This window comes from Corapipo altera, unplaced genomic scaffold (genome assembly GCF_003945725.1).
Source record: "Corapipo altera isolate COAL_440 unplaced genomic scaffold, ASM394572v1 65, whole genome shotgun sequence".
Classification (NCBI taxonomy): domain Eukaryota; kingdom Metazoa; phylum Chordata; class Aves; order Passeriformes; family Pipridae; genus Corapipo; species Corapipo altera.
The window spans coordinates 8,854,341-8,861,956 of record NW_020884891.1 but is presented as its reverse complement, the minus strand read 5'-3'; the positions used below and the strand labels follow the sequence as shown (position 1 = coordinate 8,861,956).

General features: G+C 38.1%; 1 protein-coding gene across 1 annotated transcript in view; it reads left to right on the top strand.

Moving 5' to 3' along the window:
• THOC2 (THO complex 2) overlaps positions 1-7,616 on the top strand; it is a 58,140-nt gene that overhangs the window by 2,274 nt on the left and 48,250 nt on the right. The window lies entirely within an intron of this gene.

Genomic DNA, 7,616 nt, shown 5'->3' with positions numbered 1-7,616 from the left:
TTTATTTTCTTCCCAAGCTACTTCTTTGTTTTCTGTTGAGTTTAACGAACTTAAAGTGCAGTTTGAATAAAGTTCTGAATGCATCAGTGGAACTGGAAGTGAAATAGTACAGTTGTACTATAAAGCTAATATGAAGCCTTCTGTGACCCAAAACCATTAAAACTAATTGTATTACTTCAAAGTAGTTTTGATTGTCAATAGAATTGTACAACAGTGACAACTGAGTTACAGAAAGTAATTAAACTTGCAAGAAAATTTCAATTTTGTCAACATCAAGTGGATGTAAACAAGTGTTGCATTTGCTGTATTCCCTCTTTCATTTGAAATGGAATGAACAAAATTGTACCTAAAATTTTTGGCGTGTTTTTCATTAAAACAAATAAAACCTTCAGTTTACTGACTTCATATGGATGTAGTCCCTCTGAGTTTTTTGTCTTCTTTTTCTGTGGAAGGACTTGTAGCCACTACATTATGGGCCTTAACTGACCACAGAGCAGTTCCATACTTTGAGTATCTTTACCTTAGTCTTGTATTTTAAGTCTCAGATAAATTGAGAAATAAACAAACAAAGAAAAGAACTGAAATGTAGAAATGTACACATCCATGTGCACAACGAGGTTTCTGTGTTATGCCTCCCTGTATTATGTATGTAAAGTATGTATTGTATTTTTTCAGCTTGTGTTTTTATGCAATGAATAAGTAAAGAAACCAGCCAGTTATCTTGGAAATAACTGGCTCTACAGCACACATGGTGCCACTTTACACACACACTGTTCTCCCAAGCCTGGTACTGCACAGCATTTCACACAAAACTAATTTCTTCTACTCTGGAAAGTAACTTTCTGTATATATTATCACATAGGGTTGATTTAAACTTCTGTTTTTCATTAAAAATGTCATTTAAAAAAGTAAGCACAAGCTGGGTCAGGAATCTGGAGTGTCTGGGAACAGTGGTTTTGGCTGCAGCTCAGTTGAAAAGACACTTTTGCTTAATGAAGGGGCAATACTTAGAGGCATGATGGGGAGCTGCCAACCACTGCCGATGTCTGACTAAGCAAAGTCCAGTAGGTGGATTTGGAGGGATTTTCTGCACGAGGTTTGGGTTTGGTTTGGGTTTTGTTTGGTTGGTTTTTTTCTTTCTGTGAAACATGAACATCTCGTAGCTTGGACAATTACCAAATGTTTCAGGTTATTTCATGCAAAAATGATCTTTTAACATCCTTCTATGGGAGGAGTTGGTTACATTTTTGAGATTACCTTAATGTCCACCACATTAAAATTTCTATTACAATTAGACTTCTTTTAAAACAAATTACTACTTCAAATATTTATATACATATTTCAGAGTAATGTGGGGAATTGCCTCCTGAGATCCTTTCCATTAAAAAATATAACAAATAATATAAATTCAAAAAAATCAGGTCATACAAAAAATATAATCTGTTTGAAACTTTCTTTACACAGTTGTGTTAAAATTTCAATCTGTTCTGACCTGTCTGAGTCAGATAAATATAAACTGGATTTAGCACACAGTTCTTTGACACAAACTGTTTAGTCCATAATGAGTCATGAGTCACAAAGGTTCATATGGGAAACTCATATGTGGTTTGTTGACATATTCCCTAAGAAATTAATGTAATTTATTTCCTACTCATTTTATTGACTAATTAATTGGACCATTAGTATCAGGTTAATGAATGGAGTGAAAAAAGCAATCCACAGCTGGAATTTCAGAGGTGCAGCAGAGAAAGAAAATCAAATATGGAAAAATGTCAAGACAGTGCCTTGATTAGGAACATTTTCTCATGAATATGACAATAGAAAATCAAATAACTGATAAGTAACAGATGTCTAAAAGCTCTCTTTTCCCTTGATTTACATCCAATGTTCTTGCTACCGTTGGAAGAAGAGATGCAGTCATTTGGTAGGAAAACCATGCATTTGTATGCTGGTCCACAGAAAATCAAATCTGATTCTCTCTTCCAAAACAGTATGACATCCTTTCCCTTTATCTACAGCACTTACAGAACATTCTTTCTTTCCTTTTGTTGCAAGCAGATGATAGACATCATTCTCATTACATTTTCATGAAGGTAGTGGAAAAGTCTCAAGGGAAGTTTGAGATAAATAGAGGTATCATTATGGTACAGAAACAGGAAAAGTTGAAAAGACATGATGAGCTTTTTCAATTTCATCAATGAAATCCTGTGCAGGACAAATGTTCCTACAACTCCCAGATCTGTTGCTGATCAGACGATGCAATAAAATGCCTTCTCATTAAAACTAAAACCATCAAATAATGGTAGCAGTACTGTGGAAAAGTTAGCATTTAAGCATGTAAAAAATATGATGTCTTAGTATGCTGCTCACTGAAACTACTAAGTTCACTGCATGTGGTGTCAAATCAGGGACAAGCAGTGTTTACTTTCTTTCACAATTCGCTGAGCAGGTGAGCAAAGATAAACGCCAAATGAAGAGGAAAATGCAACTAGTGATTTATTTTGGTTCTGTTTGAACTGATTAATGCAAGAAATAATTATCTAGAGCTGGGACTTTGGACTCAGCAAGTATGTGGCATATGGACCACATACGTGCTTTTCTATTCATAATTCCTTCATGCTGGAATATCAGTGCTGGCACACAGATACTGTGTAAGTCTGATATAACAGGGAGAAAAAAGACAAGTTCAAGGCAATGCTTCCCTATTCCCTGAATGCTTCCACATGTTATACCCTGATAGGAGAAAAGAGGCAGAGAGGAGCAAAGAGGAATGCTGTGGTTGACAAACATGTCCCTTTTAACTGATCACTTTGGTCATTCATTTTCCTCATGTCCTACTGATGATATCTGAGAATTTTTATATATGGGGGAAACTCAGCATGACCATCCAAATCTTAGCTGAGCAAACTTTTCTGTAGTTCTTAAATGCTTTATATTGATGCTTAAGTAGAAGTTTAAAAAAGATATTCTTCACATGTCAAAGGCAGGTGTATTTAATCAAGTGTCTTCTGACTTTGGACTCACTCAGAGCCAAACTACCAGGAAGAGATGCAGCAGCAGAATACAGAACAATGGACAAAGTGCCCCAGAGTGCAGGCTGGGATCAAGAATGAGGAATCAGGACCGAGAGTTTCAGAAATAGCTTCTTTGACTGCTAACAGTCTACCAAGGTTAAGTAGCTGTTCAGGATTTCTCTTACATCATTATCATTAGCCACAGACACACTTTAACACACTTGGTATCTGGGGTACACAACCCAAACAAGGGTGTGGACTGTGTTGGTAAGAGTCTGACTTACCAAATTCAGGTTTTATCTTCAAACTTTCATATTCTCTCAATGCACTAATAAATACTCCCACCTCTCACAATAAACCAGCATGGGGTACCTATGCCATGGGATAAGGGCCTGCCCCACTGCACTGACAGCCACACCAACAGCTCTGGTAGGTCCTGTCCACCCACTGATAAGTGCTGACTGTAAACTTTGGCTTCCTACACTTCCTGCATCACCAGCACCCAGCCAACCCTGCTCAGAGGCTCCAGCCACGTGGAGGTTCACTGCACACATGCAGAGGAGAGGGTCAGGAGAACAAACTGTAAGCACTTGCTGCAGAGCTGCTGGGACACCAGCGTGGGCTGCCTGACTCTCTCAGCGCTGGAGAGACGCTGCCAGGGAGCTGCTGCAACAGCCCCTTTGTATGTGTGACTACAGGCCAATTATGGGCTGAAGTTGCCAGATGGATTTTGTCAGCAGAGTGCATTGTCATCCCATTTTCTGTGGGATGTGTGTCATCCAAGAGGTGTAATGATACAGACCCCTCCTGAAGAATATCCAGCTATTAGATCAGCGAGTGAGTGATAAGCTGTGAGCTGCTTTACAAGTTGTACTCTGCCTTTCTGCATTAGTGGACTCAGGAAGCACTGCAGGACTCTAAATTGCACTGCAGTGGTACTATCACTGCTCAGCTTGCAAAACATGCTAATTTCCTAAGTTTTTTTTATATTTTCATACTTAACATACTGTTATCATGAAATCCCAATAACTGACCTTGATAAGGCCTTTTCTAGGAAGGTGTATGTACTGGAAGACAAAATGTTTAATTAATTTATTAGTTTTCTGCTGTGCTGTCATTCTTTAGAGCAAACAAACAGGAATTGTCCATGCAATGGTTCCAGCACAGGCTGATAGTAAAGCCCATTAGAATAGCTTGTCTCCATCCTTCAAACAAATCCCAGCAGTGTCTCACAGATCTCCACTTCTGCACTAACATTTTGCCATTTGGTGAGATTGTGATTAAAGAAATAATAATCCTTTTTCCTGTATTTGTAGGTTCTCCATTATTCAAAGCTGTTGCTGAAACAGAGGTATTGGGGGTCTTTTGGGCTTTCCTTGTCAAGGCTAATTAGGAAAAAAACCAAACAGGACTCTTTAGAGCTATACACTAATCAGAGAGAAATACACATGGAAGGAGTGAAACATATTGAGAAGCAAATAATTGATCTGCTGCCTACAAAGTGCTGTTCCAATCACATTACTCCAGGCATTGCTCCCAGCACTGTTTTTAACAAACAAAGCCCCTTCTTCACAGGCATCATGTGGAAGAGTTTAATTAGTCTTTCTGCCTTTCATTTTTCACCAGGTTGCATGAACATACACAGAAACAACAACTTAAGTCTTGACCAGGAGACTTCCAGGTCAACAGGGTTTGGAAGTAAAACCTAAATCTGCAGTTGGCTCTTGCCTATGTTGGCAAACGGATGAGAAAGGCAAACAACAACAACTCTGGCTGAAACAACCCTGCTTTCTGCGAGCTGAAAACAAGCAAACCTTTCCCAAGCAGTGTGCTCCTCCACATCCACTGATCTTAATTAAATCTAGGACGTTTTATAGCTCAGGATGATGAAGTGACACTGAGTTTAGCTCTGGAAAAAAACCTCAAAGTCGTAAGATGAGTTTGACAATCACTGTCTGAGAATGTTTCTCTTTTCAGTTGCCCAGAGGAGTGGAAACAGCCGGTACCAGCTAATGTTTAGGAATCTTACTTGCCTAAACAGCATTTACCAAATGGAAATCATCTAGAAAATGTGGAAGCATGCCTTCTCTGTGTCATTTTTCTTCTGTGTGAGAATTTCAGAAATGTCTCCAGAAAAAGAGCAATTGCCAAACAATGACTGATTAAAAAAAAAAAAAATTGGGAATTTAGGACAATTAATTCTTACATGGACATGATAAGCCAAATAATAAAGGACATTTTATTCCAAACAGTCATTCTTAAATGTCTGTGCCTGGAAAGTAAAGCAAAGCACTCAGTTGTTAAAGTTGTGTCTTGTCATATGAATCCATGGAGTGGGTTAATATAGAGGAAATGAGCTGTTAGATGTTTTATCTCTTCTGCTTTTTTGTATTTCTAGCTCTCTTAATGGGTGTCTGTAGTATTTATTTAGAAAACCGAGAATAAATACATTTTTATAAGTTTAAATTACCACTGATACTTTTCTAACTAGGTATTTGCTGGATAATGTACTACACCCTTGAAAACCTCGTATTTGCCATTAAGCTAAATGACTTCCTGCTGCTATCCAGCTGTTACCATAGTGGTGACATAGGCATTTTCTTTAATGTAGTTGGGACAAAACCTTCAGAGTACTTCTTTATTCAGGCAGGAAGCACAGTAGGTGGTTTGAGACTGTGGTGTGATATATTCTGCTTTTGCAGCCATCATCATTTTTCCTTCTATTCAAAATTTTATTTTATCCTATTATTTAGAAAGGTAAAAATCAACCTGTATAAATAACAGAAGGAAACATAAAGCTGTCCTAGCTTTTAACAAGGCTCTCTGACTCATTTATACAAATCTTAGGATGCCCATGACACTTTTTCTAGCACACAAAAGCCTCATGAAAAGATGGATAATTAACTATAAAGGCTGTTTGATAGAAGTAAAATTCCTCACAATTCAGCTAACATCAGGTGGTACTGAGAAAGGTGTTTCACTACATAAAGATGTCCACCACAAAAGCAAGGATAAGTCAAAAGTAATTATGACTTTATAACCTTGAATAAAAACTCTGTGTCAATAATATATTAATCTGAAGAGGAATTGGTACATACTTATTTTCAAAATATTTTGCTTTGCCTGCATTACTTTATTAAAATGTGACTGCCTATGTTTTAGAGACATATATGTATATACCATGTATATGTATATACTGTGCATCTTAATTAAGTAGAATTTGCTGAAATTGTACACACTTTCTTCTCAGGGCTATTTTGTGAGTGGAAAACCACTTCTACACCAAGTACTTGAAAACTTTTTATTTTGATTAAATGTGGAGAACACAGTACAAAGCAGAGAAAGCACAGCAGTGCTGGCACTGCCATAGGCACAGGTGCACTGAGGCCTCAGCTTTTGACTTTATTTAAAATTCTCCATTTTCTTCTGTTTCATCGTATTCACCTCATCCTTTATTTATTTTTATTTCTAATTCTCCATTTTCTGAAGTTTCATTGCATTTGTGTAATGATTTACACTTCAGCAGAGGTGGAGTCACGCAGGAGACTGAGAAGGCAACGAAAAAAGATGTCCTGATAGGAAAGAGGAATGTCTGGAAAGACTAAAAATATGCACTGCCTGACCACATGGAATGTTTTTAACTCTTATATCCTGATTAACAACTGAAGGGAACACAGAACAACCTGGGGAGACTTAACAGAGATCACAGAATCAACTGGGTTGGAAAAGACCTCTGAGATCATCAGGGTTTGATCTATCACCACCTTGTCAACTAAGGATGCTCAGATGAGCAACACGTAATAAAACAGGCACGTGCATTAGGGAGAACAACTGGAAGACAACATCCATAGGGTTGGTTTGCCCCAAGCTTTTATATCCAGAGAGACCATTTAGATGCTACATGATAATTTTTACAGAAACCCTTAACAGCTTTTCCTTAACAGTATTTATTAAAATGATTCACCATTTTAGCCATTTTCATTTTTTAAACAATAATAAACACACAATATGCCTTTTAAGTAATTTTTATTTTTAAAAATAATAATAAAGATTCGCTGCTTTAGCCATTTTTAATTTTTAAAATAGTAATACCCTCCCCACAATTCACCATTTTAGCAATTTTTATTTTAAATAATAAAGCCACGATTCACCATTTTAGCCATTCTTACTTTTTAAATAACAGAAAAACCTCCACGATTGACCCTTTTAGCCATTTTTATTTTAAATAATAATAAAACCAGGATTCGCCGTTTTAGCCATTTTTATTTTTTAAATAATAATTAAAAAACCGCGATTCTCCGTTTTAGGCATTTTTATTTTTAAAAATAATAATAATAATAATAACACACACACACTCCCCCCAATTCGCTGTTTTGGCCATTTTATTTTTACGTCTCGCACCTCCCGCCGCGCTCGGTTGCGGGGGTGAGGGCGGGGGTGAGGGCGGGGGGCGGCCAACGCAGGCGCGCCCCCGTGGGTGTTCCGCACACGCGCGGTTTAACGCGACCGCCGCGCGGTGTTTCCAGCGCAGGAGCCCGCGGCCGTGAGGCGCGCAGGGCCGGGTGTGGCGGTGCCCCGGCCCCTCAGGCCCCTCAGGCCCCG